Source organism: Neopelma chrysocephalum, unplaced genomic scaffold (genome assembly GCF_003984885.1).
Source record: "Neopelma chrysocephalum unplaced genomic scaffold, ASM398488v2 Primary Assembly neopelma1_96431, whole genome shotgun sequence".
NCBI classification, from domain to species: Eukaryota; Metazoa; Chordata; class Aves; order Passeriformes; family Pipridae; genus Neopelma; species Neopelma chrysocephalum.
The window spans coordinates 771,980-784,450 of record NW_020925079.1 but is presented as its reverse complement, the minus strand read 5'-3'; positions in this window follow the sequence as shown (position 1 = coordinate 784,450).

The window sequence follows — 12,471 nt, the reverse complement described above, 5'->3', positions numbered from 1 at the left end:
AGGCAAATTCCTCTGTCTTCTTGCATCTAAGTGCATGTGGTGGGGCAAATCTCAGAATCACAGGGGCTCTGTAGGAGACTCTTTAAGAATTTGTATTAGTCACAGTCTAGTGTTGACAAGGGTGCTCAAGCTGTATCCTTTATTGCTTACAGATCACTCAGAAAGGCAGCCCCATGTGCAACATGTTTATGAAATCTGAGTCTACACACTTTGAAGCCGTCAGACCATTGTCCTCATGACTCCAAATCTTTATTTTAAAACACAATAACCGAGGCCCTTATATATATATATATATATGAAAATAGGATTTATGTAACTCAAAGTGTTTTTTATGTATTTCAAGTTGACCACCTCAGCAGCTTAGCTAGGACTGGAACTAGCCTCTTCACTTGTGGTGTCCACACAGTGACCAAAAAAGTGAAGTCAAACTTGATGCTAATTTAACATATCCATGTCTTAGTAATGTATATGTTTCTCTGGGTGAGAATCTTCCTTGTAACTGACAAAACCAGAATAGGGATATTTTCAAACCATGGTGCCATGTCTTGAAATTATCCCCTTCCCACTGAGTATAGCTCTTATTCTGTAGTGTTGCTTCAGGAAGGTTTAACAGCCTACCTTAGTCAGTGTTAAGTCAGAAAGGAGGGGATGTCAAATGGGACAGAGGGAGAGGGAGAGGGGAGGGGAGGAGAAGGGAGGAAGAGGGAGAGGAGAGCTAATGGGTAGAACAGTTAAGCTGAAAATGGAAGAGCCAGACATGCACTAAGTGTTTGGTTGACAAAGAACTCCTGACAGGAGTTTTAGGAAAGAGAAAGATGGAAGGACAAAGGATTTGGCAGCACAGCATGGAAGAGAAAATGAAGCATCAGGAGAGCTTTATTTTTCTTTTGAAAAGGTAATAGTTCTGTTAACAACTGTTTGACTAACAGCAGAATCCACCTCATGTGTGCCTGTTTGTGTGTGATTTAGCAAGAGCTTTTGCCCAGGCTGCTTAGGAGTTAACTTTCAAGCAGTTAACCTGCCATCTGTTTGGTAAGCTGCAGAGGCATATCAAGAATGGATTGCCATTGGTAATAAACACACCTTTGCAGGAACGTTATGGTTTTCTTCTAGCTTTGTTCATCACTTTTTTTTTTTTAAACGGTATATTTCAGTATGTTCAGCTCATTTGTCTTGACTAGGTCTCACAAGTCTGATCTACATTGAACTGTATAGTCTTCAGGGGTTAAATCCCAAGCAAATATTCTCTTAAAGCTTGAATGAACAGTAGTTTATTTTGTATATACTGAATATGCCCACAGAAGAATAGTCCTCAGCTATAAATTAAATTTCTTTGTTACTAAGAAGTAGCTTCCTTTCGTAGATAAGCTCTAAGTCAGTTTGTGTTTAAACCAGCGATATAATGGTCTGTGAAGATGGAGGAATGTCTGCCAGTAATTAAGACATATTTGCAGCATGTCCCAGCAATTCAGCGATTTGCTGACTTGAAAAAGCAAACTTCCCATGTAACTAAGCCAGGCTTTCACACTGGTCTGGAATGGTGTGATGGAGCTGAGGGCACTGGATGTACACCCTTGTTTATCCTTTCACAGAGTCCGACTCTGTGTGCTGCAATTAACTAGTGAGGGATGTTTGTGCAGGCTGGGGACAGGGACAAATGAAGTTCATTTTGTAGGGAAGAAGGCAGGAGGGTGAGGTCTGAACTGGCATAGACATTAAATCACATTAGTTATTCTGTAAAGATAATTCACTCTGTCCACTTGTTGATATTTGCTTTTGTATTACATTTTTCCTCAGAATAAATATGGATTAGATGGTTTAGAAACCAGACTTGTCAAAGAGAAAAGAGATAAAACAGTGTGCTCCAAGTAGATTCTCACACATGTATAATTTCAATAGTTGCAATAACACCAATGGATGAGGATTCATCCATTTATTTATAGCTCATTAAACATGTAAGTAATTAATCAAGCTTGTGAAAATTTAAAAAGCACAAACTTTGCTGTAAGGAAGCTTTTCACTTAGTTTGGTTTGACAGAAAAGTTTGTAAAGATTTTTCCTTTAATATGTGCATGTGAGGCCCAGGTTTTCTAATGCAGATCCATATAAATCAGTTGTAGTCTTGTAGCTGATGAGACTGTTACTTGGCAGAAAATACTGTCTTCTTGATCCATAAATGTATGAAAGGCTAAAATGAAGTTTACCAGCAGTTTACCAAATGAACTTGAACTGGTTTTGTAGAAAAGATAAAGGCTGATATTTTCCTATCAATGAGTGGGGCCTCTCCTTTATTTTGTGTTTATGTACAGCTGAGCACAACTCTGCTTTGGCTGTAGCTGGTCTCCACTGATATCACAGAATCACTCCTCTGATCCAGAACAGCAGGGAGGAACTTGACTCAGAGGTGAGTGACAGTGATTTGTGGTAGTGCCAGAAGTGGGGTAGCACTGTGTGCTGCTTCACAGCCTCTCTCTCTCCTGCACCATTATCTGGATGCAATGTTGCATTCAGTCTCTGCTTCGTGGCCATACACAGCTCCAAGTCAGCTGGTGCATCTTAAAGAAAGGAGAAAAGCCTGCCATCTGCTCTGCACCGCTGCTGCCAAAACCCTGCAGGATGCTCACGGCAAGGCAAAGCTTAGCTGCCGGCAGATTGCATCCATCCAAGAGGTGCCAGGGAGCGCAAGGGGAAAAAAAAGATGCAAATACAAAAACTGGCTGTCTGCAAATCAGTCCCAGGAAAAAAAAAGGCTGGAAGAACCAGGTTTTGAGATTCTCAGGAAAGCATGGGTAAGATAAACGTCTGAGAGATTTGCATGCAGTTGTGAGAACTTGGTGTGTGTAAGGGAACACGTAGTTAAGTGCAATGTATATTATTGTTGATATTTGAAGACACAGGTTAAAACTAGAGCTTTATTGCTGTTTCTCATAAAACAGCCTTGCTTTTTCTTCACCGCAGTTTTCTTCAGCAAATGGTTTAGGCATGCAAGACCACATGTTCTCAAATCTTGGACACAATGCCAGAAAACTGGTCAGTGAGGATGGTCTCTAAAATTGTAATCTAAGTGGCAAAGAGGTATGTTTAACTTCTATTACTTGCTATACCAAATAGGTGAATTCCATCTTTTTTTGTGCATGGTAGGTAAACTATCAAAACAGCAAGAGCATCTATGTACAGCACAGGGTCATTCAAGCCTCCAGAATCAGTTCCAGTTGGTGTGGGAGCCAGTAGCTCCTGTACTGCTGAAAAATGTTGACCTGAAATGCAGAGGCTTGCATAAAGCTCTAGTAGCAGCAACAGTATGCAGTAGATTTACTTTGACATTCCCAAGGTGGCAAATACTGTGCGAAAGGAGGAGGTGCCTCAAAACTCCTGACTGCTGGTCCTCCTCCAAGCACTTACAGCATAGTAGGATTTTTTTTTTACTACATGTTTTTCTGTGAGAACAGGGTGTCCAGCCATGGCACTGTAGTTGGTTTGACACCTCCTCCAGCTCCTCTGTGGCAGTCTGTGCAGCTCAGCGTGTTTGCGATATAGCAGTGTGCAGGTGTACTTTATATTACACTCTGTTCCTTTGTAGGGATAGCAACATGGAAAAACAGGGTGGGGAGATCCCTTAAGAAGTAATTTTTTTTCCCCACCATGTTTTCCCAAATTAGGATCAACTCAACTTGAACTTTTCCTGACAGAATAGCTGGCCAAATTTTCTGAGAGTACAGGGTGAAAAATTGCCATGGGTTGACGCAGTGAGGGAATGAAAGATCCATCGATGTAAAACGTAATAGCGTAAATCAAGATGGATTCCTGAATCTTATTGTCATTCTGTGGTAGGTTGCAGTCCATTTTTCAGTATATAAGAAGGGTTATAATCCAGCTGTAGCCTTCAGGGACACACCTGCACTGGGTCAAAAGTAGCTAAGCTGCCCAATGCATAGAGGATGCTCAGTTCTTTTTGAAAAATGACCCAAATAAACTCTGGTAAAAAAAAGAACTTTTTTTTTTTTTCCTCTAGGAGTAATTTGTTCTTGTGTAGTCAGGGTCACACTGCATCTACCAATCACTGCTGTTTCTATTTGTCCACATACAATAAGTTAATGAAGAACAAAGTAATCAGACAGAACTGATAATAGACATTGGTAATTGTTCTCTGAAAGCTCTGATTTGTGGTTGATACAAAAAAATTAAAAGTTTGTGCTGCTCTGTTTCTAGCTCTTCCCAGCTTTTTCTTTTTTGATTGAAACCGTGGCAGCAAGGGCGAAGGAAGGAAAGGACAAAGAAGGTGGAGAAGGTGGAGCCCTTTTTATACTTGAGTTTAGGGTAAGAAAATTTTTTTTTTTAATTCTGTAGACAGCAGATATTTTTTTCATTCTTTGCTTGAAAATCCATCTTCTGTTTTTAAAGGCTGATTCTGGGGACAGAAAAACCTCAGTGAATTTCCCAGTTAGTTCTACAACCCAGTAGCTCCATCCATGCAGTCTGAGAGTTCCCAGCTGTAATATCCTACAGCTCACATTGCTACATATGATCATATATACAGGAACCTGTTCAGGGCACAGTATTACCTTATTTATGTGCTTATATGTCTAAACTGTAATTGGACAGGGAGGAATATTGCATAAGCTTCCTGCTGTCAGGGATTTATTTATCATGAATACTGGAGCATGTGTAATCATGCATCATTAATATTATCAATCAATATAATTAATATCAATATCAATCAATATCATTAATATTATCTTCAAAGAGCACCCTAATCATTGTGCACAATATTTAGAAGTAAAAGATGAAAGCAGTTGAGACGTTGTGGCTCCAGAGCTGTCACTCCAGAGTGTCCCAAAGAAATTCTAGCAATTGTTAGTAGGTTCAAAAATATTCATCTGTGAGAAGTTTACAGAGTCATTCATTGAAAATGAAAACAACCTAGGAAAACGAAACCCGAATGTCTGAACTTAAACATTTCCAAAGCAGTCTTGGAGATCAAGAATGAAATTCTAAACCTGCACCTCCGAGTGTATTTTTTGAAGTGGCGGAAATTGAGACCAACACTTCTCGCTTAACTGAGGACTAAAATCACTGGGCAGCATTTAAAATCCAGCCTTAATTTAATTTTTAGGGTCAGTGAACTGCTTTACCTTTATGCACTAAAGGGAATGCAGAACTTGCAGATGAACTGCATAGAATCTTTCTGTCCTGAGAGAAACATACTAAGCCCAATGAGGACTGAACTTCTGGTAGAAAAAGTTTGTGTATTATAAACATTTATTGTAAATGAGAACCCTTCGGTATGTTTACAGGAATTGATGTAGTTTCTTGACTTATTGAGACCAAAATGTCATAACGGAATGGGGAAAAAAAATTAATTAACCACATGGGCCTGGTTCAACATGAAATATTCTCTATGAAGAAACTCTGGATCTGAAGTTGAGCTACTGAAGTAACACCCATTTAATCAGAGCAGCATGTGTTTAGAAGGAACAAAATCCTGCAGGAATGGATGAGACCCAAAGTCCAACTGATTCATCTCTAAGAGTGATCACAACCACATGTGTTACAATGTGTGTGAACACTGAAATTTTATTAAAAGCCATACAAAACTATATTAACTCCTATCTCCCTAAGAATAGCACAACATATGCTGTATGAAGCACTAAAAGCAGTAATGGAAAAAAATGTTTTTACAGAAATGAGATTTACAGGTTTCCTATATAGTTTTCTTGACCATAGCTTCTTACGAGGTAACACTGTTACTGGCACTCCAAGAATTTGTCAAGGTAATATTTCACTGATTTTAACGAAGAAAGTAAAATGTGTCGAAACCTAAAATGCATGTTTAGCTTTATATGATAGCATAGAAATAAAACTTATTTCGCATCTATCTGTATCCCTGCATCCCCTCCTCTTAGCATTATATACCCAGTTTTCTCATGCCTTCCATTTTTTTATATATCTATTTTGAGAACAGTCTTGGGCTGACTGCTAGGAATCATTTTCACTGCAGATTTCTTCCTGGCAGGCTGCACTGATTCAGTAGCTGCCCCATCACCAAAGAGAAGTCCTGGAAATCATGGTCAAAAAGGTTATCCCTGATCATGTCTTCCATTAGAAAGATATGAAAGTCAACACTGATGAGCAGCTTAGGGAAGAAGCCTGGACAGAGATCACAGGATACAGCAATTGCAATAAAATTCTTTCCTGAATGTGCAATAAAAAAGTGGGCAAGTTTTTACAGCTATCAAGAAAATCAAACAAGTATCTCATTGCTGTGTAATTCTGATGGGGCTAATGCTGAAGACAATGCTTTCCTCGAGGAAAAGAAAATGTTTCGATGGCTACCTGGGAAAGGCCTGATCTAGTGGATCCTGACCTGAGGAAAAAAAAATGACCAGAGTGTTTTTTCCCTTTTAAGGTAATAGAGTCAGTAAAGCCAGCTAATTTCTGTACAATTATGTGTGATACTCTGACGCTTAAGAAATTGAGGAAACAGCTAATAGGAGAAATAAGAAGGCCCAGAATTATTACTTTTTGTGGAAGGCCTGTCTAGCATGTGCAGGAGCATGTGCAGCAGGACAGAATGCCTGTGTAGACTTGAGGACAGAGAAATGAAGGTTGGTTTTATTGCCCTTCTCCAAACTGGGGCAGGTGGGAATATGCTGAAGTGGAAGCACCAAAGTGAGAAGAAGGTCTTCTAAGCTGGAAGGAAACAGAAAGAACCTCTTCCAAAGGAGAGGAAGGATCTGGATACTGAAGTCAGTGAGTTTTGATGCTGAACAAGCAAGAGACAGTATTTCACACTTGGGTGTGTCACGTGGGGATAAAGAGGGAAACTGGCCAAAAATTATATGGGCACAGCTTAAGTACTGAGGCCTCTGTGGAAGTGCAAAGGTAGATTGTGAGTCCATTGAATCCCCAGAGAGATTGCTGATATCTTGACCAGTGGCTGCACAGACTCTGGCAACAACACTGGAGGCTGGTTAAAGGCAGCAACAGGATTAGTGTCTCCAACTACCTAACGAGATAAGACAGCAATGGATGGGAGGGATGAAGGTGCATCAGGGAAGGTTAAACTCGACTTTGTCCTTTAGCTGCAGGTGCTGGGGCGATAATTAACAGACAGATAGGCACAGACACAGAAAGATACCTGTTCTTCAGATTAACACAAAATGAGCAGAAGCAGGAACTGGTCCACCCTGAAGCCAAGAAGGAGATTGTGTCTGCAGAGCAAGCGGGCTACAGCCTAGATCCAGCCCTGGATGCCTGCAAGCGGCTAAAGAATGTGAAGGTCAAACTTGCTGCCTTGATAAAAGTGCTGGAAATATTAGAAAGTGAAGATATTTCAACAGGGCAAAATGTAACAGCTGGCAGAATACAAAAGCTGCTTAATTTTTTATGCAAAAGGACAGTGCAAAGAAAACCCCAAACTGAGAAACCAAGTGAGAGGAAAACAAGTTAGGCTTTACAGAGGAGAATGCAGTGTCTCTAAGTGTGGAAATTTGGCTGGCTAAGCAGCTCTGGAAAGATCTGATTTTGAATAGACATCCTTCATTCTGCAGTATGAATTTGTCTTGATGTCTGGGGGAACTAAGGATTTGAAGAGACATCTCTAATATTCACTTTCTGAAGGTGCTTCTGCAGCTACATAAAGAGAACGAAAGCAAAACTTGGACTCAGTCCTATCTCTGGAAAAAGTCATTCCTGGAAAAGGAATTGTAAAAGAGGTGTTTCTTGCCTCCTGAAAAGCAAGTCCTTGTATGACAGCATGGATGCAGAAAAGCTCACTAATGCAGAGTACCCATGAGCTCAGTAGAGGCCGGGATGGGAAAAGAGGAGGAAATGGTTCTGACAACCACAACAAAAAGTGTGACTCTTTCTTTGAGGGCACTGCAGCTTAGCTGGACAAGAGCCTATATCCTCCCTTCTCATGAAAGTGGGCACAGGTTTCACAGAGAGGTTGCAGAGTCCTTCTCTGGAGGTATTCAGAAGTCATCTGGACACAATCCTGAATGACATGCTCTAGGACACCCTGCTTGAGCAAGGGAGGTTGGACTAGATGACCTCCAGTAGTCTCTTCCAAGCCGACCCATTCCACAGTTGTGTGAGATGCTGTCAGGAGAAGGACTGAGGCACTCTCCAAGCCCCATGCTGGAGGTTTGATGGATACAGTGTGAGCTGGGGGAAGCTGCTGGAGAGCCTAAAAGCACAGCTTTGCTTGTATGAAGGCCACAGCACTCCACTGACCGCGTATTGCAGTGAGGCTGAGTAAATAAAACCTTTCAGGGCCTGAGGATGGCTTGTTCTGAGTCTAACCTTTAAGAGGGGAGGTGAGGGACAGCATACTTTCCTCCATGGCCTCTGGTCATGCTGACCCTGAAGCAGGCAATAAACTTATAGAGTAGTTCCGTCCTCTTTTTCCTTCTGGTTCACGGGCTGGTTTTGAACACTTGATGGTGCATTTCCTTCCCTTCTGCAGTGTCATTATCTAGTGAAGGAAAATCATCACTTCCTAAAACTTATCCCCTTGCCACTAAGATTTGCACTGAATGTTGTTGTCTGCACCTCTAAAACTGTGGGTTAAAGAAGTTTTGTTAATCAGGGACTGACTGTATTTACATTTAAATCTACAGCCAGCACATGCAGTCAAAGTCCCAGGTGCACATCTCCACTGACTTAATGGAGCTACTCAAATATATGCTGTCTGTGTAAAAGGCTGAAGGTTTTGTAGTAATAAACCCATTGTAGAAGTCCTTATTCAGGCAAAAGTCGCATTGAGTTTCCTGAGGACTGACTGGATAAGGACCTTAAACAGGCAATTTTTGATCTTTATTTAAAAAAAAAAAAAAGTTTAAGAAACTAGAGTACTGCAACTGATGTGGTTGGGCTGACCACAAGGAAATTTTGGTAATTAACCATGTTGTGCTAAAGTTGTTGATAGAATTTCTTGTGAAAATAAGCTTAATTAGTAGCAGAAGGGCAATGGACTGTTCAGAAATAACAAATGAGTCAGAGCATACATACTGCAAGTTATTCAGTTATTACCATCAGCAAAAATAGGGGGAAGAAGTGAGTTTGCATCCCAATCATGGATTTTGTTATCTTTTAAAGATCCTGCGACTGGCAGTGTCTGCCATTTTCAAGCTGTGTAAAAATGTGCTGTTTGAATTTCTGGTGCTTGATAAATTCCATTTGTATTTTTTTTATATATCTAATATATATCTAATAATTTTTTTTGTATGTCTAATTAAGATTGCATTTAAAACTTTGCAAAGCCAGCACTTGGAAGCTCTAATAAAGATTAGGAAAGTAGAGATGTGTATAATAGTGATTTCTAATTCACAGTAATATATATGATTCGAATTGATGTAAGATCAGTCTAATTGAGGTAAAATAGATTAATGACAGTCAATGTTGCATCAAGTAATAATGCCTAGGGAACAGCTGAAGTTGCAAATTGGAAGTGTGTGCTTTTAATTACCGATTGTCTAGTTCCACCAGGAGGTGAACATTATGTACATTTTGAAAAACCATAGCTCATTGTTTAAAAAACATGTTTGTAAATCCATCCAAGGAACAAAAATTACTCCAAATTCAGTGCTGTTTCTTTTCAAATTAGGCAACTTACATCCTTAAATTTTCTACTTTGTGAAGTTTTTATGGATGCATCTTAAAGAGAGGATTCCAAATGTTTTCTTTGTTCTAACCAGTGAATCTTGACAACACTGTCAGGCACATGGTGTGATTCTTGGGGTGTCCTGCACAGGGACAGGAGTTGGAATCGATGATCCTGATGGGTCCCTTCCAACTCAGCATATTCTGTGAGTCTATGATTTTAACTTACATCTCAAGGGCTGAACTTGGTGAAGCTTACATCCTGGTTGGTCCATGAAGGTTTGTCCATCAGTACCTGAAGCGAGGTTAGACAAAAACATATTGCATCCTTTTATTTGGCTTTCTTTGCATTTGATGAGGTTCTATGTGTCCTAGGCTTCATTTCTGTATTGCGATGAAGTTTTGCTTCCCTGTCCCATGCACGGGGGGTGTTACCAGCATATACATTTATTGTGGGAGATGAAGTGCAGAATTTTTGAAGCATGGCCTTTGTTCAATATTCTGCATAGCTATCCATCCAGTCCCATGGCTTGCACAGAAACCTTGGCTCATGCAGGCCAGTCTATCCCTGTAAAAGTTGTCTGGCAAGGCATACGTAATGCACACCAAAATATTTCTGCTGGAGTCCTATTTTAGGCTAATTTTTAGAAGACAGAGGAAGGTTGAAATGTTAAAAATACATGCATGCTGCATGCCATTATAAAGAATACCTCTGGGGAATCTGAGAAAGGAAAAAAATTCACATAAAATTAAAATTGCTACCTTATATAAACTTCCAGTATTTTAACTGCCAATTCTATATATTTTCTTTGCCCTTCAAACTATAGGTTAGATCCATGGTTGGGAAAATCAGCTTATTTCTGGCAAAGTCAAGGAATTTTTACCACCTAGGTATTTGGCTGCATGTATATTTTATATCCAAAAAATAGTAATTTTGTTAACAGTGAGCTTCACAGCACCCTGGTTTATATAGATAACTGAAGATGCAATTTTAGTTATATTTAATGTTAAGTGTTTGTGAGAAATTACAAGAAATTACAATTAGCTTATAACCATGGTCTCTCTTCTTAAAACAACATCAGTCATTTGGCAACTAACCCTCATGAGAGATGGCTTTTAAATCACCCTTCTTAAACACGAGATAAGGTTAAGAAGTGTTACTCAGAACTGCTTAAATCGTGGCTTGCTCGCATCTGATCTACAATATATTTATCCTTTATTTAAAGGACTTAGAAGAATCTTATTAATGACTGCAGCTAGTCTGAAGCCTGTGTTTATCTTGAAAGATGGAGATGATGAGCACAAACACATCTGTCCCCAGCAGGCACTGGGACAGTCCTGCAATATTCTTTGATTGGAGGGCAGTAACTTCCCAGATCCACTTCTTCACATGGCACAGATAAGCATGTCAAAGCATCCCCACTGCAGGGCACAGTGGAGGATGTATTAAAACATTCTGTTTGTTTCCAGGTGTAATAACTCTGCAACAGCAACTCTGTTATCTATTTTTGTCTGTAAATAGAAGGATGGGAAGAAAAGTGAGGGTGGTAGGTTGGAGAAAGCAGTGTGATGTAGTCACTTGTTCTCACAAGTGTGGCTGTAAACCAGGCTAGAGTGACTAACGCTCCCATTTAAAATAATATAAATTGAAGCTAGGATGTTCAATGAGAGCTTAGATTTCTAAAAAATAATAACAAGGCAATTATTTCTTACTAAGAACTAGGAAGCTGCTTCCTGGAAGACTTATGAAAGCTGTCACCATCCTCTGACTCAGATACTTCAAGTCAACGGAAAGTAAACCAAGACAGAACAGATGCTCAAAATACAGATTAATCTTTAATGTGTGTCCCAAGATAAAACAGTGAAGGGTCTTGAAGCCATGGTTTTACAAGAATGATAAGTAATAGAAAAGAGGCGAGAAAAACTCTGAAAAGTAATTTTCTGAATGGAAGGATTGTTAATCTGCCCTTTCCTTCTTCCTGAACTTAATCCAAACTAGGTCATCTAGAGCTAAAAAGAGCTTGGATTTCCAGAGGAAATACCGCAACAGCTGACTGGAAAATGTGTATTAAACTGTGGCTTTCCTTATTGCTGAAACCTGTCATGGATATCTTTGGTTTATACCAAGGTGTTTCTTCATGTGCTTGTCTAAGCTCATGGTCTTCTCGAGTGTCCTGACCCTAAGAACCATCAATCTTGCAGGGTTAACAATGCTGTGTTTTGCCTTGTAGAAGTTACAAGTACAAAGAAACAACTTCCTCCTCACTTCCTCCTGTGAGAACACAGCCTGTTTTCCTACTTTCAGTTCCACCCCTTCATTCCACTACATAATGCCTTTTCCATGAACAGCAATTTACATGTCCTGTGACCCCTAGGTAACTGTGCAGTTAACAGTCCATTTGCAGCTCTGTAGCTCTTCCCTTCCATCCAGCCTTGGACCTTAGTGTGGGCTGCTTGTTCATACTTGCAAAAGGCCATTTTAGCGAGGGAATGGGTTGAAGAGGAAGACTAGCCTTTGGAAAAGAAAAAGGGACCGGCCTTATCTGAAAGTGCATGCCATGGGAACTGTGTACTGTGTGTGACTGGCAGGCTTTTACTTCTGGGAACTGCAAAGGAGGAGGCCATGAACTCCTCTGTGAGGATTTCCCAACATCCTACAGGTATTTTAACAGAACAAACTAAATCAAATGCTCCATTTTCTTCTCATGACCTGTCTTATTAGCTGTCTTATTGGAAAATGTTGTTCAAATGCTTTAACAGTTGGCACCAACTTCCGGAATTTAAAAAACCCAGCCTTTTGATGATATTGCAAAAACTCACGCTTTTCTTAGAGGAACCTAAGTTTAAACAGACACCAGTGGCAGGGCA